Source organism: Triturus cristatus, chromosome 11 (genome assembly GCF_964204655.1).
Source record: "Triturus cristatus chromosome 11, aTriCri1.1, whole genome shotgun sequence".
NCBI lineage: Eukaryota > Metazoa > Chordata > Amphibia > Caudata > Salamandridae > Triturus > Triturus cristatus.
The window spans coordinates 1,101,666,943-1,101,691,207 of record NC_140594.1 but is presented as its reverse complement, the minus strand read 5'-3'; the positions used below and the strand labels follow the sequence as shown (position 1 = coordinate 1,101,691,207).

The window sequence follows — 24,265 nt, the reverse complement described above, 5'->3', positions numbered from 1 at the left end:
TTGAGCTGTGCTGCTGAGAGCCACTGAAAGACAGCTGTCAGACAGTTCTTAACTCTCAGAGTGTCCAACTCCGATTTGTCCCAGGTAAACAGTAGGTGGGTATCATCGGCGTACGCCACGATCTTGTCTCCTAGCTCCTCCGCTAGCTGGACCAGAGGAGTGACGTAGACGTTGAGTGACGGATGTGTGGTTTTCAATGACAAAGTGTGTTGTCTTCTGTGTGTTCTCTCGTGATATAGAGATTTTTCGTGTTATTATCTCCAATTGTCTTTTATGTATTGTTTTATTAATTGGGTCTAGGACCCACTTGGTTTTCTCAGTACCATTCTGATTCCATTTCATTCTATGAACTGTTTTTAATATAGTGGTGTATCTACAAAGATACATTTTTATGTGCATGATTTTTTATATTTTCAATAAATAGATTTATTTATGATTTTTGTGCATTCTGACTTTGGGTTTACTGTGAGATCTGCTTGGTTTGTATCTCATAGGAGGAGTGAGTTGAATGAGTGAGGTGTTGGATCGGGGCAACAACGGTGCAGTAATTATTAGCATTTTATCCAATAGTCCAAGGAATCAAATCCAAAGGAAATCTTCTCCTGTTTTGTCACTTCATAATATACCAAGAAAAAAATAACAGCTTAACCCCGACAAACCAACAAACCACACAACAGTTCTCAATACATAAACATATCAGAGCTCATAACATCAGTCACTGCACTAAAAACAACACAAGCCACTGAAAACACCACACAAAACACAACAAACCAATACACAAAACACCACCAAAAACCACACAATACAAGAACAAAATATCACATGAAAAAATAACACACAACACCTCACACCAGACCATGGGATCACACATCACAATACTACACGTCTGCATCACACATCAAATAACACAATATAACAATAACATGACACAATCTAATCCCACCACAACAGCATAACAATACATACCATAGCAGTCACAAAACAAAAAACACACCACAGCGCAACACAAAATAACAGAAGCTTCGAAGATGCAGTGTATACATATGGAAAATCGAGCTACAAAACAGGTGTTTATAGCTACAAACCTTTCAGCCTTTGCATTAAGTGCCGATTATCAGCGGTGCAGAGTAAATCAAGACAAAGTGAAAAGCCAATGGAAAGCAAGTTTCTAATTCCCTCCAAGAAAAGTACAAAATTACTAAAGTTATTTAAAAAAAAGCTGAAACACCAAAGTCCAATCCATTGGTCAATAATGTTTTATAAGGTGGAGAAATATTTAAAACGCTGGCTAAACATTTGAACTTCGCCATATGTGTGCAGTTTGAGCGATGTCCAGCAAATAAAACAAGGGATACAGGTTACGTCGCCTTGTGCTATGTCGCTCAACCTGCTAAGTGTAACCCATCTCGGGTACTATAAGGGATTTTAGATAAATTCTCACATCATTGGTCATGTTACTGAGCTGTCAGAAGTGTTCTTCCCGGGTCTCACGTGCAACACAAATTATCATAGACCCTGGGTGACCCTCTAAGCGATTAAATCAATGCCTTTTCTAGTGGGGTTGCCAGTTTGTTATGGACCCTAGAGAATGGGAGGAAACGGCATCGTAGCTGGCTAAGCGGGGATTATGTATGTCTCAATGTGTGTGTGAAGCCTGCTCTGGAACCAACTCACCAGTCTCACCTGAGCAGCGTGTGTGGGCTGCAGGGCTCAGTCTGGAAACTCGCTGGCAGCAAGGTGACACGGAACTGTCAGCAACACAGATATATGTATTCAGGCCCCGCCCTTCCTACCTCTTTGACACCGTGGGGCGGAACATGGGCGCGGCGCACGTCTGCAAACAATTGCTGCCAGTAAATGTAAGGCGCTGCGTAAGTTATACCGGAGCTGAGTGTGTTCTACGGCAGGCTCAGGGGCTTATTTACAAGTCCCTTAAGCCCCTTGTGCCGCCTGTACGTCACTTTTTCCCATATTAAAAGTGACGCACCTGCTGCGCATGGGGCTTGTATAAGCCGCAGTGTGTATGGATCAGACAGGAGCTAACACGGGGTCCCGCACCTACACCACGGGAAGGGGCCCCATAGGTGTCCTGCTTGGTGGGCCCCTCAGCCCCATGGTCCTTGCTTACACTGGTATGTCTTACTTAAGACAAAGCTTACACCCTGTTGGAAGCATGCAGAAACAGCACGGCGTGCTAGTGTCAGAGCTGCCCTGCTAAACTGAAAGTAACAGAACCAGCAAGAAGTGACAGTTCAGCGATATTGATCATCTCTTCATCGGAGGTCAGACCAGGGTCGACGAGGACTGATTGATAACTTCCGAATTAAAAGCCCATCTCCACTGCCCACCGGAAGTGGGATGCGCTGGTGGTCGTTATTTCAGGCTTTGTACCATGGCCAAGGACGTCTCTTTCTATGGTGTTGCACTGCCCCCCCCCCTCCCCCCAGTGCCACTGCACCATGTGCACTGGGGTCCACCCATGTGAGGGATCTTTGGACCCCAGGAATGTCTGTTTCTCCAATTCAGATCACAGAGAGGCCTACCGAAGGCTCTGTTCTTAAGAGGGGCGCGGCTATTGATTGTGCAGCAGGTGCAGTGGCACCAGGGTACCATGGTGTGAGGGGCCCTTTGGATCCCAAGAACGACTGTCTTTTTCAGTTCAGCCAGATACTTTGAAGAGAAGGGCCCTGTGTATCCTGATGATCTTGGTCTTTTTCAATTCAGTAAACAGGCCGAACAAATTATTTGCTTTAGCCGGGATATGGCTATCCAGAGTGCAACAGGTGCAGGAGCATCTGGGCCCAGAGGCGCGAGGGGGCCTTTGGATCCCAATTATAGCCGTCTTTTCCAGTTCAGGTCACAAAGAGACAGGAAACAACCGTTACAACGCATGCATTACAACACATGCTTTTACCACGCATGCCATTACAACTAAAATGGCTTGTTGTAGGGGGTATAAGGTGTTGGATTTAAGTCCAACACCTTCCCTACTGTTGCACAGACTGGAGTTGGAATAGTAAATTCTACTATTTCAAACTCCAGCGCACCCCCGACAGTAAGTCGGGGTGAAGAATTGCGTTGTAACGGCATGCGGGGTAAAAGCATGCGTTGTAACGCCATACGACCCAAAGACACTTTTTCTAATCACAAACTCCCTCTTGGAGTTGGGTAGCAACAGAAGGTCACAGTCAATGCTTCCTTTGCATCTAAATCCAGGTCGGCCGATTACTTTTAGAAAAGTCGTTCATTGAGAGATGAACTTAGCCACAATCATGTCACAGAAGGAGAGAGAGGGGGTACAATGGGCCGACCTGGATTTAGATGCTGTAAGAACTGCAAAGCATGCAAAGGAAGCATTGACTGTGACCGGCTGTTGCTACCCAACTCCAAGAAGGAGTTTGTGATTAGAAAAAGATTAACGTGCAATACGACATATTGTGTGTATGTTTTGATTTGCCCATGCAATAAATGGTATGTGGGGAGCACGATACACCGGGCTAAGCAGCGGGTACTGGAGCACATCCGTGCAATAAGGAATAACAACAGGCAATACCCCATAGCTCGTCATTTTTATGCCTGTCACTTCCAAGATGTAAATGCTGTCCGTATGGTTGTCATTGACTCTGTGACCATGGGAGTCAGAGGGGGCAATAGGGAACTTTCGCTAAGAAAGCTTGACTCACGGTATGTTATCGACCTTGAGAGTATGTCACCTAAAGGTTTAAATTATAGTGAGGAGTCGGCAATCCATCTGTATGACTAATGTTGAACTAAATGTGTATATATTGCAGCAGTTTCCAATTTCAAGTAATTAAAAAAAATTCTTTCACTTTTTAGGTTCGGGCACTTTACCTATCAACTGTTTAAAGAACCTTGTGTGGCCAATTTTGTTTTGCGCATACGATGATGAATTTACTGGGAAACTTTGGAGTACATTAATCAAGACGTAATGTACATGAATGCCCACATGGGCTATACTGTTATGTTATTACTCTAGCATAATATGTCTTGAAAATGTGTATCATGCACTGGCCCACTGGGGCGAGACCGATACGAATGTGCTTTGTTGCAGAGTATATTTTTTACTATTATTGATTGTCACACTATGCCCACAAGGGCGAGACCACCATAACTTTTGGATAGTAATTTTAAACGGCAGCAATATGAACTGGATTACTCTTTATTATTGAGTATGATTGAAAATATCAAGTGTATTGATTGGGTATATTTATTAGATATATGGCACAAAAGTTCTATATGTATTGAATGAACTTTGCACGTTACAAAATGGCCACCACAGTTATTAACTTTGTACATACACTTGAGGGGGTTAGTCCATCTCCTAATGATTGGTAGGAAGTGGATTTATTCATGTGTGTTGTTTGGCTTCTACGAGCGTGAGCAAGGCGTAAGCCGAAACGTGTCATTTTTGAGTCTGCCATTAAAAGACTTTGTAGTACGCTGAGGAGTCCGAGTGTATCCTGTTATACACAGTGACTTGTGGAGAGAATATATATAGAGGAGGGCAACATTAAAATATTGATTTGTAATGCCGATGCCATAACCTGTCTCTGATTCCTTGTCTTCTTTGCTCAGCACAGATCACCTTTAAATATTTCTTCTTTTCACAAAAGGACTATTTTGGGTTGCTCTGCCACTAGCAAGTTATTTCAAAATCTCAATGATTGCACTAAAGCAATAGAGTAGAAGGATTGCAGCCCAGATTCTATTCTGATTGAACAGGTCATAGCACATTTCTGGAGGGCTAGGAGAATTTTTCGAGAGTGACTTTCCATCTTTTCCCATATCTAGGTAACCACCCAGACCTAACAGCTTCACCACATACATGAATTGTGGAAGCACCATTGCAGTGAAAGCAGCAAAATATAGATGGAGCGAGGGGCCATCATAGTCTCTTTTAAACTTCCTTAAACCCCTGGTAGTAGCGAATGCTTTCTACTTAGTGCTCCGGAATGTGGCCTCCAAGATCGAGACATAGGGCCTTATTTTGAGTTTGGCAATTCGATGGACGGCTAAACCCACAGTGGCGGTGCAGCTACTGCCGTACCGGCATTCCAACTGCCCTATTACAAGTTGGGTGGTTGGACTGCCATGGGACCGCTGCTACCGCCAGGGAGCCGTGATCCCTGGAGGTGGCGCAGCGGTCAGAGGCCATAATATGCTGGTGGTGCAGCTGCTGCAACGCCAAGCATATTATGAGTTTCCTCACTGCCCTTCTATTTATGGTGGTGAGCACACCATGAAAAGGGTCGTGGTGTGGAAACTGAGGGGGATGCCTCTATGCATGGAGGTGCATGCAGGGGGGCACTTGGTGTGCCCCCCTGTCTATGTGCACCCTCATGTTCCTGCACGTGATGCAATGCACAACATTGTGTATTTTGATCTGCGCAGGAGCGTGCTTTGGTGTTCCCATTGCTGTGCCTTTCTAAGGCTCTCCACCTGGAACCGCCAAAGCACCGCCCACCAGACCAGGAGAGAGCTCTTATTCTGACAAGAGGTCAGCGGATGGCTTTGGCGGTGTGGCAGCAGGTCGCTGGCGTGGTGGCATAAGGCAATAAGGCCCTAGTAAAGATCATCCCTAAATATTTATATACAGAGACTTCCTCAACTCCTGTATGGTACCTCACTTGTGTGGGTCGGCCTAGTGCCCACAACAGGAAACGGCGCAAAAGGCAACGTGGACACACCTCAATTTTGCAGTGAAAAATTACCCTTTTTTGGCAAAGTGCCTAGCTGTAGTTTTTGAACCATAGCTCTGCCGGCACCTAGGGAAACCTAGCAAACCTATACATTTTTGAAAAGTAGACACCCAGGGAAATCCCGGATGGGGTGACTTTACTGCCTCCCACCAGGTTCTGTTACCCAGAATCCCTTGCAAACCTAAAAAATTGTCCAAAAAATCCACATTTCCCCCACATTTCTGTGGTGGAAAGTTCTCGAATCTGCGTGGATCCACAAATTTCCACCCACCCCACGTTCCCCAAAGTCTTTCAAGAAAAATGGTACCTCACTTGTGTGGGTCGGCCTAGTGCCCACGACAGGAAACGGCGCAAAAGGCATCGAGGACACACCTCAATTTCGCAGTGAAAAATTACCATTTTTTGGCAAAGTGCCTAGGTGTAGTTTTTTAACCATAGCTTTGCCGGCACCTAGAGAAACCTAGCAAACCTATACATTTTTGAAAACTAGACACCCAGAGGAATCCAGGATGGGGTGACTTGACTGCCTCCCACCAGGTTGTGTTACCCAGAATCCCTTGCAAACCTAAAACATTGGCAAAAAAAACACATTTTCCCCAAATTTCTGTGGTGGAAAGTTCTGGAATCCGCATGGATCCACAAATGTCCTCATCCCCCGCATTCCCCAAAGTCTTCCAAGCAAAATGGTACCTCACTTGTGTGGGTCGGTCTAGTGCCCACGACAGGAAACGGCGCAAAAGGCAACGTGGACACACCTCAATTTTGCAGTGAAAAGTGACCCTTTTTTGGCAAAGTGCCAGGCTGTAGTTTTTGAAACATAGCTCTGCCGGTACCTAGGGAAACCTAGCAAACCTATACATTTTTGAAAAGTAGACACCCAGGGGAATCCTGGATGGGGTGACCTGACTGCCTCCCACCAGGTTCTGTTACCCAGAATCCCTTGCAAACCTAAAAAATTGTCCAAAAAACCGCATTTTCCCCACATTTCTGTGGTGGAAAGTTCTGGAATCTGCGTGGATCCACACATTTCCACTCACCCCGCGTTCCCCAAAGTCTTCCCGAAAAATGGTACCTCACTTGTATGGGTCGGCCTAGTGCCCACGACAGGAAACGGCGCAAAAGGCAACGAGGACACACCTCAATTTCGCAGTGAAAAATTACCATTTTTTGGCAAAGTGCCTAGGTGTAGTTTTTTAACCATAGCTTTGCCGGCACCTAGAGAAACCTAGCAAACCTATACATTTTTGAAAACTAGACACCCAGGGGAATCCAGTATGGGGTGACTTGACTGCCTCCCACCAGATTCTGTTACCCAGAATCCCTTGCAAACCTAAAAAATTGTCCAAAAAAACACATTTTCCCCAAATTTCTGTGGTGGAAAGTTCTGGAATCTGCGTAGATCCACAAATTTCCACACTCCCCGCGTTCCCCAAAGTCTTCCGAGAAAAATGGTACCTCACTTGTGTGGGTCGGTCTAGTGCCCGCGCCAGGAAACGACTCAAAACGCAACGTGGACACACCTCAATTTCGCAGTGAAAAATCACCCTTTTTTGGCAAAGTGCCTAGCTGTAGTTTTTTAACCATATCTCTGCCGGCACCTAGGGGAACCTAGCAAACCCATACATTTTTTAAAACTAGACACCCAGGGGAATCCAGGATGAGGTGACTTGACTGCCTCCCACCAGGTTCTGCTACCCAGAATCCCTTGCAAACCTAAACATTTAAAAAAAAAACACATTTTGCCCACATTTCTGTGGTGGAAAGTTCTGGAATTCACGTGGATCCACAAATTTCCACCCACCCCGCATTCCCCAAAGTCTTCCGAGAAGAATGGTACCTCACTTGTATGGGTCGGCCTAGTGCCCGTGACAGGAAATGGCGCAAAAAAAATGTGGACACACCTCAATTTCGCAGTGAAAAATGACCCTTTTTTGGCAAAGTGAATAGCTGTAGTTTTTGAACCCTAGCTCTGCCGGTACCTATGGAAACCTACCAAACCCACACATTTCTGAAAACTAGAAACCCAGGGGATTCCAGGGAGGTATGGCTTGCATGGATCCCCCAAAGTTTCCTTACCCAGAATCCCCTGCAAACCTCAATTTTAGCTGAAAAATCCACTTTTTCACACACTTTTGTGTTGGAAAGTTGTGGCATCACAGGGCTGACACAAATTTCCTACCACCCAGCGTTCCCAATAAAAATGGTGCCTCACTCGTGTGGGAGGCCCAAGTACCCGTGACAGGCAAGGGCACAAAACGTAGTGAGGCGACATCAAAATTGCCTATCACAAAACAACCAGGTTTTGCAAGGGGGGGGGTCACCTGGGTTTTTGGCCCCGTGCTTGGCGGCCATCTAGGAAAACCTATCAATCCCACACATTTCTGAAAACTATACACCCGGGGGCTTTCAGGAAGGTATGGCTTGCATGGATCCCCCAACGTTTCCTTACCCAGAATCCCCTGCAAACCTCAATTTTAGCTGAAAAAAATCACTTTTTTCACTCATTTTTGTGAGGGAAAGTTGTGACATCACCGGGCTGACACAAATATCTTACCACCCAGCATTCCCCTGGGTCTCCAGATAAAAACGGTGCCTCACTCGTGTGGGAGGCCCAAGTACCCGCAACAGGCAAGGGCCAAAAACATATTGAGGCGACATCAAAATTGACTATCACCAAACAACCTGGTTTTACAAGGGGGGGTCACCTGGGTTTTTGGCCCCGTGCTCAGCGGCCATCTATGGAAACCTACCAAACCCACACATTTCTGAAAACTAGACACCCGGGGGCTTTCAGGGAGGTATGACATGCGTGGATCCCCCGTTTCCTTACCCAGAAACCCCGGCAAACCTCTATTTGAGCTGAAAAAATCACTTTTTTCACACAATTTTGTGTGGGAAGGTTGTGGCATCACCGGGCTGACACAAATTTCCTACCACCCAGCATTCCCCCCGGTCTCCTGATAAAAACGGTGCCTCACTCATGTGGGAGGCCCAAGTACCCACGACAGGCAAGGGCCCAAAACGTATTGAGGCAACATCAAACGTTGGGGGATCCACGTAAGCCATACCTCCCTGGAATTCCCCAGGTGCCTAGTTTTCAGAAATGCATGGGTTTGGTAGGTTTCCCTAGATGGCCGCCGAGCATGGAGCCAAAAACCTAGGCAACCGCCCTTGCAAAACCAGGCTGTTTGATGATATCAATTTTGATGTCGCCTCAAGACGTTTTGGGCCCCTGCCTGTTGCGGGTACTTGGGCCTCCCACACGAGTGAGGCACCATTTTTATCGGGAGACCAGGGGGAACACTGGGTGGTAAGAAATTTGTGTCAGCCCGGTGATGCCACAACTTTCCCACATAAAAACGTGTGAAATAAGTGATTTTTTCAACTAAAATTGAGGTTTGCAGGGGATTCTGGGTAAGGAAACGTTGAGGGATCCACACAAGCCATACCTCCCTGGAATCCCCTGGGTATCTAGTTTTCAGAAATGTGTGGGTTTGGTAGGTTTCCCTAGGTGCCGGCAGAGCTAGGGGTAAAAAACGACAGCTAGGCACTTTGCCAGTGTAATCGTTAGCGTCTAGTGGTTTTTTTGCCCCCCGGGGGGGCAGATTGGGGGCTACTGCCCCATCTTCCCCCCGGGGGGCAGAAAGGCTGTAATTGTTGCGGGTGGGGGTGGGGGCATTGGCATGCCCGTTTTGGGCAGCCCCCATCCTAATTAAAATTTGCCCCAAAAAATCCCTGGTGTCTAGTGGGCTGTTAGCCGCCCCGGGGGCAGAGGAGGGCTAATACCCCCATCTGCCCCCCAGGGGGGGACTTAAAGTCTACTAGATGCCAGGGAGTTTTTTGGGCAAATTTTAATTAGGGTAGGGGTTGCCAAAAACAGGCATGCCAACGCCCCTACCCTAATAAAAATGTTCCCAAAAAAATACCTAGTGTCTTGTGGGCTTTTTGCTAACCCTGGGCGTTACACTACGCTTTGCCCACGTAGTGTACGTAGCGCTGCCTGCTTCGCAGTTTTCGAAGTAGGCAAAGCAGGCAGCGCTACGCACACGCCAGGGCGAAGAGTAGCTGCCTGCCGCCCGCTACCCGCCTCCCGCCTGCCCTCCTTTTAAATCATATCTTGCATGTTAAATAATTAAAAGTAAAGAGACTTACCTGAAGCGCGGCGTCTCCGGGGCTCCTTCTTCCTCGTTTTCAACTTCTTGTGACAAATGCGCATGCGTGGACGCCCGCGCATGCGCATTTCTTGCGATTCTCCCCTTTCCAATGATACCACTCCCGTCTTTCTACGTGCCCGGGGGGCTGAGATAGCCCCTGAGCACATAGAAAGTGAAACTGAAATGAGCCTAAATTCTCATTTCAGTTTCGGTTTCTGTGCAATGAAGACAGCGTGACATGCGTGCTGATCTTCATGGCACAGAAACCAGGGAGGGGGCCTCGGGGGCTTGGGGAAGCTCTTTCCCAGCTCCCAAGGTCACAGGGATTAAATAGAAATACCTCTACTGTCTGCAGCAGAGGGATTTCGTGCTCCTGGCGTCATGATGGAATGGTTCCGTCATGAGCACAGGGGCACCGATGCTCATGACAAAACCATTCCGTTAGGAGCATCGAAGGGGTTAATTTGGAACTTGCCAAGGGGCTGTGCATTTCCCTTGGTGCCATCCTGGGAATGCTGGTTGCTGATGGACTGTTGGAGGATGGAGGAATCATGCACACTGGCTGGGTATTTGGAGGCGACATCGGTGGAGGTTCCACGGTGTTCTGGTGTTGCCTACACATTGATGTGAGATATGTGCTTTCTGTTGCCGTGATTGTGTGCTGTTTCTGCAGGGGACACAGGTATGACATGTGTGCTGTGGATTGCCCCCAACACGTGCGTGCATCCAGCTATGGCATAAGGTCCTTGCTTGGTGTCCCGCCGATCCTGCGCATTGTGTTGGACATATAGGAACTGGGGTACCAGGCTGATGGTGATGTCCAGGACAGGTGTGAGGGACTTGGATGTGGCTGGCTGTGTGACTCCTCTGACTCTGGCGGGTGTTGGTTGGGGGGTACCAGGGGCCAACAGGTGCAGCACAGCCAGCAGCTTTGAGTAGGGTGGGATGTTGGTTGTCTGCTGTGTTAGTGCCGTCGGTCTGTTGGGCGTTGTTGTTTAGGATGCGTCCGATGGTTGTCCTTTTGAGACTGTAGTGGGCAATGACATTGTCAGGTGTTGGGTCTGTGTGGCTGGTGCATTTCCTGGGGGTCCGCTGTCTTTGTCTGCGCTGCCTCTGTGGTGGTCTGGGGGGGGGGGTGTTCCAGGTGGGGGTTGGGGTCCTGGGAGGGTGGCGGTGGGGGTTGTGGCCCTCTTGGGTGTCCGGGCCGCATGACCAGTGGCTCCATGGCATCTGTTGCCCTTCCGATGTGGCTGTGGGATGTGCTCCTTTTGTGGTGCAGGCTGTGGTGCGACTTTGCACCAGGTCAGAGCATGTGTTATTTTCCTGCTGCTAACGCGCGGTAAATAGACATAATATCGAAAAAAAAATATCGAGTGGACAGAATATCGAGTTTTAAATATAGAATGGACAGAATATCGAATTGCCAAAATATAGTGGTGAAGAATATCGAAAAACAGGTAAGAAATATCGATTGCAATAATATAGAAGTAAGTAATATCGACAGTCATAATATAGTTGTTAAAAATATCGAATTTTTTATAGTGTTTTAAGTGTTAGTATATGTGTTAAAAGTATGTATTAATATTGTAATGTATGTTAGAATATTTTTAAAGTAATTAATTTTATGTTATTTTATTTTTGTGTAATTTAATTCCGTAGCGGGTTGTGGGTTTATAGGGGAGTAGGGTGGGAAGTAATTTAATTATAGTACATTAAATAATAATTTATAGGAATTAATAATAATTTTTAATTTAATTGTGCGTTTTACTTCTGTAGCGGGTTATGGGTTTATAGGGGAATAGGGTGGGAAGTAATTTAATTGTTATTAGTTAATTATTAATTGGTATTGAAAATTAATTGGTTGTCGATTAATTATTAATTGGTAAATAATTAGTATTAATTGGTAATTAATTTGTATTAATTGTTTAATTGATAATTATGTTAATTGTATTCATTTAATATTTGTACCGGGTAGTGTGTTTATAGGGGAATATGGTGGGAAGTGATATAATTGTAAATAAATAATTATTTAATTGATGTGTGTATATTGTTAATTAATACATCTTTAATTTAATTTAGCGTTTTACTTCTGTAGCGGGTTGTGGGTTTATAGGGGAATAGGGTGGGAAGTAATTTAATTGTTATTAGTTAATTATTAATTGGTATTGAAAATTAATTGGTTGTTGATTAATTATTAATTGGTAAATAATTTGTATTAATTGGTAATTAATTTGTATTAATTGTTTAATTGATAATTATGTTAATTGTATTCATTTAATATTTGTAGCGGGTAGTGTGTTTATAGGGGAATATGGTGGGAAGTAATATAATTGTAAAAAATTGATTATTTAAATAATTTGTGTATATCGTTAATCAATATATTATAAATTAATGATTAATTGGTATTATTAGCATTTATTAATGTTTGTTATTGAAAAACAATTGGTTGTTAATTGATTATTAATAGGTAATTAATTAAACAAAAATATATTGGTATTTATAAATAATCAATTATTAAATCTTGTGTGATTGGTAATTAATTGTAATACTTGTTTTGGTATTAATAATTAATTAATTGTTAACAAAATATTAATTAATTATTTTCCCTACTTTTGCACTTACTTGAGTGGGAATAGTAATTTTTACCCCTACGCTATCCAATGGTTTCCCTATTATTGCACTCTCTGGAGTGGGAATAGTAATTTTTACCCCTACGCTATCCAATGCTTTCCCTACTATTGCACTCACTGGAGTGGGAATAGTAATTTTTACCCCTCCGCTATCCAACGCTTTCCCTACTGTTGCACTCACTGGAGAGGGAATAGTAATTTTTTCCCTCCCGCTATCCAACGCTTTCCGTACTGTTGCATTCTCTGGAGTGGGAATAGTCATTTTTACCCTCCCGCTATCCAACGCTTTCCCTACTGTTGCATTCTCTGGAGTGGGAATAGTAATTTTTACCCTACCGCTATCCAACGCTTTCCCTACTGTTGCACTCACTGGAGTGGGAATAGTAAATTTGACACTCCCGCTATCCAACGCTTTCTCTACTGTTGCACTCTCTGGAGTGGGAATAGTAATTTTTATCCCTACGCTATCCAATGCTTTCCCTACTGTTGCACTCTCTGGAGTGGGAATAGTAATTCTTACCCCTACGCTATCCAACGCTTTCCCTACTGTTGCACTCACTGGAGTGGGAATAGTAAATTTTACCCTCCCGCTATCCAACGCTTTCCCTACTGTTGCACTCTCTGGAGTGGGAAGAGTAATTTTTACCCCTACGCTATTCAATGATTTCCGTAATATTGCACTCTCTGGAGTGGGAATAGTAATTTTTACTCTCCCGCTATCCTACGCTTTCCCTACTGTTGCATTCTCTGGAGTGGGAATAGTAATTTTTACCCTCCCGCTATCCAACGCTTTCCCTACTATTGCACTTACTGGAGTGGTAATAGTAAATTTTACCCGCCCGCTATCCTATGCAGAAAATATTGAATATTTTTAATAAATATTACGTTAATATATATGTATTAATTATTTTTTTTACTTACATTAAATATTTATTAAGTTTTAATGTTATTTAAGTATTTTTAAGTATGTGTCAGTTAATTATATGTATTATTTCATAAATTTTATATTACTTTTAAAACATTTAAAAAATTCGATATTTTGACTAACTATATTATTTACAACGATATTTTGGATTCTATATTTTTGTACTTTCCTGTTTGGAGATAGGGAGTCGATATTTTGGTATTCTATATTTTGGCATCGATATTTTTGTAAGTCTATATTTTTGTAGTCGATATTATGTCAGTGATCCCTAACGCGCCTTATCGCCTGTTTTGTGTTCTTATTGCCGTTCTGGCTGGTTGTTGTGAATGTTGTGGAGTGGTGTTGTCGCAGCTTTTGGCACGGGAACGCTTACTCTGCCTCTCATTAGCGATAGCTGCGGTGGTCTTCTGTGACGATGTTTTTTGCTGCTGCTTTCGTGGGTAAACTGGTGCTGTGGGCTGTTAACACCAGCTTGTGAATGCCGTTAACTCTGCGATAACTCCTTGAGAATATGCCCCCTAGTGAGAAGCTTGCCTGTTTGCTTTGCCTTGTGTCACGTAAAAGGGTGTCAGATGTGAAGGCATTCGAAGTATTTTTTGAGATTTATAAGAGAACGAAGACTATGTGCACTTCAGAGTTTTATCCTTTTTAGACGGAAGAAAAGAAGTTGTGTGTAGTTGATTGTATTGAAGAGTACAAATGTAGAGTTTTGGAGAATAGAAGGGATGGTGATAAGCAGCTTTTGATCTCTTATGTAAAACCCTTTCGTATGGTAAGCACTGCTACTATTTCTAGATGGGTGAAACGTGATGTCTGAATGTGGAATAGATGTGGGAGAATTTAAAGCACATTCCTTACATGGTGCTATGGCAAGTAAGAGGTATTGGTCAGGTGCATCTTTAGAGGAAATATTAAAAGCGGCAGATTGGGCTAATGCTGGCACTTTTGCAAAACATTATTTTAGGCCAATTAGGCATGTTTCCAATTCTGTATTTAGAGGCTTTGAACATGCATAATGGTAGCCTCCGGTCTTGTAATGAAATGAGGATTCTCCAAGCATAGTGAAATGAGAATCAAGATTTCATTAAAGACACAGAGGCTGACATTATCCCTCCCTCCGCAACCCTGTGGTTAGGAGTGGGGGGATAAGTTGCAGGTTGAACTTATTTATTTAATATAACTGTTATAAGTGGTGAGAGGTGTAAAGTTAAGTTATTTTGTATTGATTCTCTTTCTTTTATTTTATGCAGTGATAATGGATGGCGTTTTTCAAGAGGACGTGGTTAACGAAAAGAATTTATTGAACATTTTCAGTTTTCAGCATTAAAAGAAGGAAGATTGTTGGTTGGAAGAATTACTTATGGACTTGTGTGTTCCAGTTCTAGTGTTTTTATTCTGTTGTGAAGTCTTTGAAGGTGCTGCAGGAGTGGCAAATAAAAGATGTTTGCATAATGTTAGCCTCTGTGTCTTTAATGAAATCTTGATTCTCATTTCACTATGCTTGGAGAATCGCCATTCCAATTCATTAAAAATCTTAGTTTTTACCCAGCTAACTTAGATCTATGACATTGGGGAAAAGTTACAGGGAGCATCTTGTAAACGTTCATCAGTTCTCCAAATAGCACTTCCTCTTGGGATAATAAACAAACACATGAAAAAAAAAACAATATTAATATCATAGAATTGGGGGATAATGTACGTCTCCTTCAAACAACTTTATGTGAACCACATTGTAAAATCTTTCCCTCAAGTTTATATATGCATTGACAATTACCGTGCTCCTAACAACTTCTCTATCGTTATGCAGATCAATCTTAGCTGCATGTAACCACTCGCTTTTCAAAGGAACCTGCCTGACCATGTTTACTGTTTGAATATTTGGATGGATTTTAAGGTAATTTGACCTCCTGAGTACTCCAAGAGCTATTTGGCATTGTTTCTGAATACACAGGACTGAAACCTGGGATTGAAATATTTTTTCACATAATGAGTGATATATTGTAGTAAAAACATGAGAAGGGAAGCGAGAAACTACATGGTGATTTGTATAATTCATTAAATAACAAGCATGGGCAACTGGCATAGTTCTGACTTGTATTTGGAGTATTTACTAGGTAAATAAACGCCTGCTGCACTGAAATAAACAAAACAAAACCCATTTGCTTTCTGCATACAGTGCGGTTATGAGATATAGAATTTAATGAACTGTGAATCAGTGTACTATAGATATATAAAACAGTTCTTGATGTATTGCAATTCAAGCACTCCTTAGGAGACGGAACAACCAAGTATCTAAAGAGATATATAGTCCACTGGGCGCTGCCAAAGCCCACTCTGTGCATATTTTAGAGAATTGATAACAGTAGGTTTGCAGACAGTTGTACTATCAAGGCAGACCTAACAAATGGGGATAAAGGAGAATTCACAGTGATGCGACCTGTATTGTCATAGAAACTCATGTCATGACTTGAACATTCCTCTCATTTCAATAGGAGGCCAGATTTCTTATGTTTTCGTAAACGGTGTCCTTCCACTGAAACACTCTGCACTTCTTGAATAAAGATCAACATTACAAGCGTCTTGTAATAAAGCTCAGTGGGTTACGACTGCACGGGTGATGTTCAGATGCTCACCTGTAATCTTGGATTTCATATTAAAGAGCAATGCGTTAGGTTGGGCAAAAAAATCATATACCTACTGTTTTAGGTAAATGCCTTTGGCCAAGGCTCTATATACAGAACATGGTTTTATTATTGTAACACACATGCATTTGTTTTCCAAACTTTTGAGTAGTCTGTCAGTTGCAGCAGTCGTTTTCCTGCAAAAAGGCTCCCAACAGCACAGCTGGAGCTGCACTTCTACAGTTTTAAGGATGGTGCGGGGCAGAAAGGGCGTCTGTGGAAATGGTGTGCAATAGGATGCCCTAAACTGAGTGGTCAATGGCAAACCATTTCCTTTATTCACATTTATGTCAAGTGGGTGAGTCTCATGGCTGAAGCTGTCAGTGGCTCTGCTTGTGTGAGCACAGCCGTGTAAATGGGGCAGTGGTGCACAGAGGATGGGGGCACGGCCTCCACCTTTTAGGGGGGGGGGGGAGTACTTTTACCACACTCCTCCAGATTAGGGCAAGTCATTCTTTTATTTTAAAGTTTGATGTGTTTGTTTCCTGCTACAGCAAACTGCATGTGAATGTCCATTACAGAGACATGTACATCTCTTTCAGAATGAACCTTAATATAGTGTTTAAAGAGCATACTACAGCCAGTCCTATCTGCAGAGAGATGGCGTGGATTTAAAAAGCGGCTCAAGGCCACCTCTTGTAGTAATTTCCTTTTTGGCCCCACTTTGGTTCTCCCTTATTTTAGCGTATTACACATTTTAGGCTGCCTTTGATTAGCACAGCCACTCATAACAGATTTATTTTGTGCCATGATATTATTTTAGTAATACGCTGCACATATTATTATTCAGTTCTTTTCGGGAATCAGTATGAACAACACGGTGTAATGTTTTTCTTGTACTCGGTCAGCAACGTCTCCTAACTTTTTAGACACAACACAGTGGCACAGCTGCAGTTTTACAACACTGTAATTCTTATCATATAAACCGTGACTTGCTACTTGGAAAACAGAGGAGAATTGCAGCAAAGGGAAAAGTCTTGGAACAAGTGCAACGGCCTTGTGTAACCTAAGCTTAATCCTATGATGCGGACAACCTAACTACAAATTCCAGGTATGGGTTTGGAAAAGGGATACTACAGGTAGAGCAATTAGACAATGAGTGTCCACCCCACAGCAAAGGGACGTAGAGAATACAGGGTGGAGTGACTATGTGCATAGGACTGTAGATATGACATCACAGCCAATCTCTCAAGAAAGAGAACAGGAGCATAGAGGGACTGAAGATAGTCCTCTCCCTTGCCAGAAGGAGAAGGAGGGGTGCAATAGTCTCACCAGAGAGTGTGCAGAACTGGCGATCACGTAGTGAGAGCAGGAGAGAGACAAGTGAAGTGAGGAGAGCAGGATATGACGATGGCTTTACATGACAAACTTAGAGAAGTTTTGGAAAGTGAGCAGACAGTATAGAATCCTTACACCAGCATGTGGAGAGCATGTGTGAACTTCTTCAAACCCCCGAAGCAAGTCACCCTACTTATGATATCCAAGTGAGATCACTTATTGACTTAGACTACACAAGGGGTGCATGGAGACTGCCTAAACCAAATGATGCACAGAAAAGGAAGTAAAATATACTCTTCATCCCCACCCCCTGCATGTACAGTAAAGAAAGAACACCATGATTATGCAAAGGGGGGATGTGTACAGTAAACGATGAACACCATAATTATACAAGCAGAGGTCACTCTGATAAGTTAGCAGATAGTCACAGTTGGGCCCCTGCAGGGCATAGGTGAAACCCATAGTTACACAACAAGCAGGGGTCAAACTGATAAGTCCGGAAGATGGTAGCTGTCAAGCCCTGCAGGGCGAAGGGCAAGGTGAGGACGACAAGCATCTGGGAAACACCCTGTCCGACTGGTTGAGCATGGGTTGGTCAGTTTTAGGCAGTCCGGGGCACGAACAAGGTGTGGGCGTACGTGCAGGAATGAGGCAAGTCAAGAGTGAAGCCCCAGAGCATTTGTGATACAGAGAGAAGGTCAGTGATGAAGGGTGGATGAAACACAAAATGGCGGAGTGAGTGGCAAGATAACAGACATACTTTTCCACAGGGTACAAAATGGCTGAGCGAGTGTCAAAATAAAAAATACATTTTACACAAATCAATTGTTCTTTTGCTCACCATGCCACCCTAGTTTAGACCCAGCCATATGCAAATCAGTCTTGACCCTGCTCCTCATAGGAACAGTCAGGCCCAAACTACCAAGCCTGGTCCGCTCTGGACCAGAAGCAAACAACCTAGGACAGGTTTCCGGATATCACCCCTCATCAGCCAGGCTAGCTTGAATCCGGTGGCACAGTGAGCCCTGTACCCACGTCTGGGCATACCTGGCGCACTTAGGGCAAGAGAGCAAAAGACACACAAATGATGGATGGAATGAGAAACAAATCAAACATTCACCTGTAGTCAAGGGAGAATGGAAATGGATCAGGACATTTGAAACACAAACTGTATGTATCACCCTGGCAGTAGGGGATGTAAAAAGCCTGCTTAGTTCCCTCATAGGGGATGAAACAGACACAGTATTTCAAAAGGCTGGAGTTAGAAATGTGACACTCACTGATTCCAGGTGTGATGGGTCTCTATTTAATCTGGTCAGATCTGTAGTGTGGGATGAGATGAGAAAAATGTACCCCAATTGACCAGGCATCAGATCCCTCATGACTCAGTCTATGCAACCAAATAAGGATCCTGCACAATGCATCAATAAGATAAAAAAGAACTGGACCCAGGAAGTAGGTCAGGGCTGGGAAGTGACAGGAGGTAATGGTGTACTGTTTTATAATGTAGTCAAGAAATGGTTGCCTCATGACATGCAGGACAGCTTAGATAACATCGTGGCACTGGAAGCCAAGCTCTGGGCTGACATTTAAGCACACATAATCCGTTTTTGCAAGAAAAAGTAAAAAAAAGAAAACAGAAAACAGGAAATAGCAGAGAAAGCAGCAACCAAATTAATACAGCAGAAATAAGCGAAAAAAGGAGCAATGGAAGGTGCTGTAGTGGCAGCGGCTACTCAGATGACTGCAATGACTTGGGGAATGGCCCCAGAGGCCACACAATGGCAGTGCCAGCAGCAGCGGCATGATGTAAGGATACAGGGAAGTAGTAGAGGTGGACAAGGAGGAGTAGGAAAAGGTAGGATGAGTCCTCCAAGAAGGGATCAGGTGTGTTAATATTGTCAGAGGTTTGGGCATTGATTAAAGATTGTGATACGAAGAGATGGGATGAGCAAAATGGAAGAATAGGAATTTATAGGCAACCAGGTAATATGATATCAAAGCCACAGCAAAATCCACAAATAATTTATGTTCCCCAGACACCTTTGCAAAATGTGCAGATGCCAGCAATCTCCCAAGCGCAGCAGGGACTGCCTCTGCAGAACTACCAAGTACCCCCCTAGGGGATTCCACTCCAAAGTGGGCAAGGAGGTGTAGTTGTGAGGGGAGGAAATCCTTTCCAGGAAAATCCTGTGGGAGGGTACACACAATGAGGGTGCCTGCAGAATATTTCTATGCGTCCAGTCTTGTCAACAATGCACAGGCCAGATGAGGAACCCACTGTGATGGCAGCTAACAATAACAAAGGGTATTCATAGAGACAGAAGCAACATAATTATGTATTAGAGAGGGCAGCCTTCCGATTTCCAACAGATCAATGGACACACAGGGAGTCTCTGGGAAACTTATTAGGGTTCCTTTTATCAAACCACTAGAGATGGAAGTAGGAGGGAGACACATTGATGGCTGTCTACTGTTCTCACCAGCTGCCCCAGCTAATTTGTTAGGAAGGGATTTGATGGCCAATTCAAATATGACCATTCATTTTGAACCAGATGGTACAATGATTTGGTCCACACCTGGAGTCCCATCTTTCAGAATCATGGCACTGACAGCAGTTCCTCCACCAGAGACCAAGGGGCATATCAGCAAGGGCCGGCGATAATTATCGCTTAGTGCTCTTAGCGTGAGGATAATTATCGCGGGCCAACTCTGAATTTTATCGCGGAGATAGCATGCTATTAGCAACGCTTATCTCCAAAGCGATAAAATTCAGAGTGCAAGCTGCCAAATGTGCGATTATCACTGGAAATCCAGCTTTTGGTGATAGCTTGCTGATAGGGCATCACATACTTAGCCATGATATCCACCTTCCATAGGATATCATGGCTAAGTCAGTTTCAAAGCAGGCGTAAGGAAAGTAGCGATAACAGAGGTTATCACTACTTTTCTTGTCGCTATGCTGCTTTGTGTGAGGCTTGATAATAGGAGAAATGTTGCTTAGCGACATTTCTCTTGTTATCCTGGGAGGGAACGCCCCCTTTGCATCTCATTAGAGATGCAAAGATGGGCGTTAAGGGAAATGGTGATAAGGCAAGGTTTCACGCGATAGCGTGACCTTGCTGATAAGGCGATAAAATTATCGCCGCTTTTCATCCGAAAACGGACGCCAAAGCAGCGATAATTTTTTATCTCCTGCTTGCTGATATGCCCCCAAATTAGAGCATGACCCACTGATATGGAGGTATATATTACAGCAGTATACACCATCATAGCAGAGACACCAGAATTACTGGGAAAGGAGATTCAATTGCCCAAAGAATTCCTTTTCAGACAACAAGGACAGGACTTTGATCAATCAAATGGCAAGTTGATATAATAGACAGATGCTTTGGAATTGACACAAACCTATGGCGCTCTAATAGCCAGTGACCAAAATGTTTTTGGAGCATGCGCCATCTTCCTTGAGCCAGGAAAATGATTAGGAAGATACTGGATGATCAACTGTTTGTTGATGACCCCAAGAAAACAGTTGTGGTTTTTCAAGAGGACATACCAGTGAGGACAGTGTTGGCAGTCAGAATGCCCTCACCTAGAAGAATATTTGATTCAGTAAAAGAAGCAGATCTGTCCCAAATACCAGACACCTTGTGGGCTAAGGGTTCCACACGATGTTGGCCTTATCCGCACTGCTGCACCTTTACGGATTACATTGAAGGAAGGTACCCTCTTACCCAGAGTGAAGCAATATCTCCTGCCTAAGGTAGCAGATGAGCCATAGAGGACCCTATACCAGGTAGAATTGCCTACTTTGTTGACAGTTCCCCCACAATTGACTAGGAGACAGGAATTAAACACACATGGGCAGCAGTAGTCAAGGCTCAACAGCATGGTTCCTCTGATACACTGCAAGTCATAGAACAATTGACGTTACCCGCACATTATTCCACCCAGGCAGCAGAAGTAACAGCATTAATAGCAGCCCTTAAGTCTGGAGCAGGAGAAGTAATTACCATATACTCAGATTTACTTATGTAACAACCAGTGTGCACTCAAGCATCATGAGGTGGAGCAGGAGAGGGTTTTCTAATTCAGATGGTAGTCCTGTGATGCATAGAAACCTTTTAGAAGGTCTAATAGAGGCACTTGCATTATGACAGACAGTGGCGGGTCTGAAATGTGCAGCGCAAACAAGTGGACAGGATTTGGTGTCTCGGGGTAATCCACTAACAGATCAAGCAGCAAAGGATGGGCAGCTAAGGATGCAGCTAGGCACACACCCCAAAACGTACCATCAGATCCACACCCTACCCCTGCTCTCATGGCTTAGACTGCCTCACCAGCGGAGTCTGGATCCAAGACTACCACAGACAAGGACACACCTCATTACACTGAGACAGCTAGATTACACCTGAGAGAACTTCAGAAAGCTGCTGTTTTGCACAAAGAGCAGTTATGGGAAAATAGAGGATGAATTCAGTCAGGGGATGACCTAGCGTATAGACAGCTATCTATGTGAAAAACAGAAATGCGACAGGCTTTGGGCCCAATTCACTAAAGTAATCTGAGACAAAATCCTAACTTTACGACTTTCCGTATTCACAAAGTGCAATTAGTAGTAATAAAGTTAGGAATCCTAACTTAACTACTCCTAAATGCCCTTTGTGAATACCGAAAGTCGTAAAGTTAGGATTTTGTCTCAGTTAAACTTAAGTTTTGGTATTCGGTTTACCAAAACTTAAATATAACTGAGACAAAATCCTAACTTTACGACTTTTGGCATTCACAAAGTGCATTTAGGAGTAGTAAAGTTAGGATTCATTAACTTTACTACTCCTAAATGCACTTTGTGAATACCAAAAGTCGTAAAGTTAGTATTTTGGCTCAGATTACTTTTGTAAATCAGGTCCTTTGTTCGCAATAGTCGTGGATCAGATTTATTTGTCAGCCCAAAACTCCAGGGACTATTTGGCAACACAAATACATGATTGATTTGTCCCCAATTTGCACATCATAATTACCATGTATCTGCACAGCTGCATGATCTGACAGCAGTATTTCACTAATCCCACCCTAAAAGTGATAAATTCCACCATACTAAGACAACAAAGGTCCTTTTAAAGACCTTCATCTGGACTTTGTGGATATGATTAATAGGTGCAGTAACTACCTCATCGTGATGGTCTGCCCATTTTCCGAATGGATCAAAGCAGGACCATGCGTCCACTGTGATGCTATGTCAGCAGCCAAATTCCTAGTTCGGGAAGTGATTCCACCCTGGGGATCCCAGAAGGGATAAGATCCGACAATGGCACTAATTTTTCCAATACAATATTTTAACATATTACAACACTGTTAGGGTTAAAGCACAAATTGGAAGAACGGTGATGGATCAAACCCAGATCTGTTGACTGGGTGTGAGTGTTTGATTGGTTCTGATGCTCCGTCCATCACCACCCCCTTTTGTACCGCTTTGTTCGCCATAAGTTGGCAGGGTATGCTCAGACGTGAGTCCCTTGCTCACTTTGCCACTGGATTCAAGCAAGCCTGGCTGAAGACGGCTGAAATGCCAGAAACCGGTCCTAGGAAGCTTGTTTCCGGTCCAGGGAAGGCATGGCTTGGCAGTTCGGGCTGGACTGTTCCCATGAGGCACAGGGTCAGACTGATTTGCATATGGCCATGTCTGAACTGGGGTGGCAGAGTGGGCTAAAGAACGGTGATAGATCAAACCCAGATCTGTTGACTGGGTGTGAGTGTTTGATTGGTTCTGATGCTCCGTCCATCACCTCCCCCTTTTGTACCGCTTTGTTTGCCATAGGTTGGCAGGGTAAGCTCAGACGTGAGTCCCTTGCTCACTTTGCCACTGGATTCAAGCAAGCCTGGATGAAGACGGCTGAAATGCCAGAAACCGGTCCTAGGAGGCTTGTTTCCGGTCCAGGGAAGGCATGGCTTGGCAGTTCGGGCTGGACTGTTCCCATGAGGCACAGGGTCAGACTGATTTGCATATGGCCATGTCTGAACTGGGGTGGCAGAGTGGGCTAAAGAACGGTGATGGATCCAACCCAGATCTGTTGACTGGGTGTGACTGTTTGATTGGTTCTGATGCTCCGTCCATCACCACCCCCTTTTGTACCGCTCTGTTCGCCATAAGTTGGCAGGGTATGCTCAGACGTGAGTCCCTTGCTCACTTTGCCACTGGATTCAAGCAAGCCTGGCTGAAGACGGCTGAAATGCCAGAAACCGGTCCTAGGAAGCTTGTTTCCGGTCCAGGGAAGGCATGGCTTGGCAGTTCGGGCTGGACTGTTCCCATGAGGGACAGGGTCAGACTGATTTGCATATGGCCATGTCTGAACTGGGGTGGCAGAGTGGGCTAAAGAATGGTGATGGATCAAACCCAGATCTGTTGACTGGGTGTGAGTGTTTGATTGGTTCTGATGCTCCGTCCATCACCACCCCCTTTTGTACCGCTAGGTTGCCAATTCACCTGTTACTCTGGGAGGGCAAGTGAGGCACTGTGAGCTAGTCGATGTGGGCCCATATGTACTGATGTGGTAAGAACATTCATTACCTACATTTTGATGCCCTGTAATGCCAAGGAAATGTTCTCTTTTGGAACAGAATCCTTGCAACACTTTAAAGCAAATGTGGTATTAGGGGCCAATAGCCCTGGTTATTGAGCAGGATGGTATGCCACAGCTTGGTTCGAACAATGAGGTATCTTGAGAATGTTCAACATTTGTTCTTCAAAAGCAAAAGAAGGACACTATTCATTCAGGTCTGCCCTCCACTTCTACCCTGAAGATCGCGTGCCAACTTTGTTATAAAACTTTTGAGACATGATTTTTTAGATCAAAGTAAAGTCTTTGGCAGAGAAGCT

General features: G+C 44.1%; 1 protein-coding gene across 4 annotated transcripts in view; it reads right to left on the bottom strand.

Annotated features, from left to right (window-relative positions):
- Window positions 1-24,265, bottom strand: part of LOC146786071 (dehydrogenase/reductase SDR family member 4-like) — a 392,893-nt gene that overhangs the window by 210,236 nt on the left and 158,392 nt on the right. Inside the window, exon 1 of one of the 4 annotated variants that reach the window (XM_085635501.1) lies at window positions 1,684-1,747. The exons of 2 other annotated variants lie outside the window; for them this stretch is intronic. The gene's annotated coding sequence lies outside the window, so the exon portion shown is untranslated. Of the gene's footprint in view, window positions 1-1,674; window positions 1,748-24,265 lie in introns of those variants that run through there. One more of the 4 variants, XM_085635500.1, reaches the window with a different exon arrangement.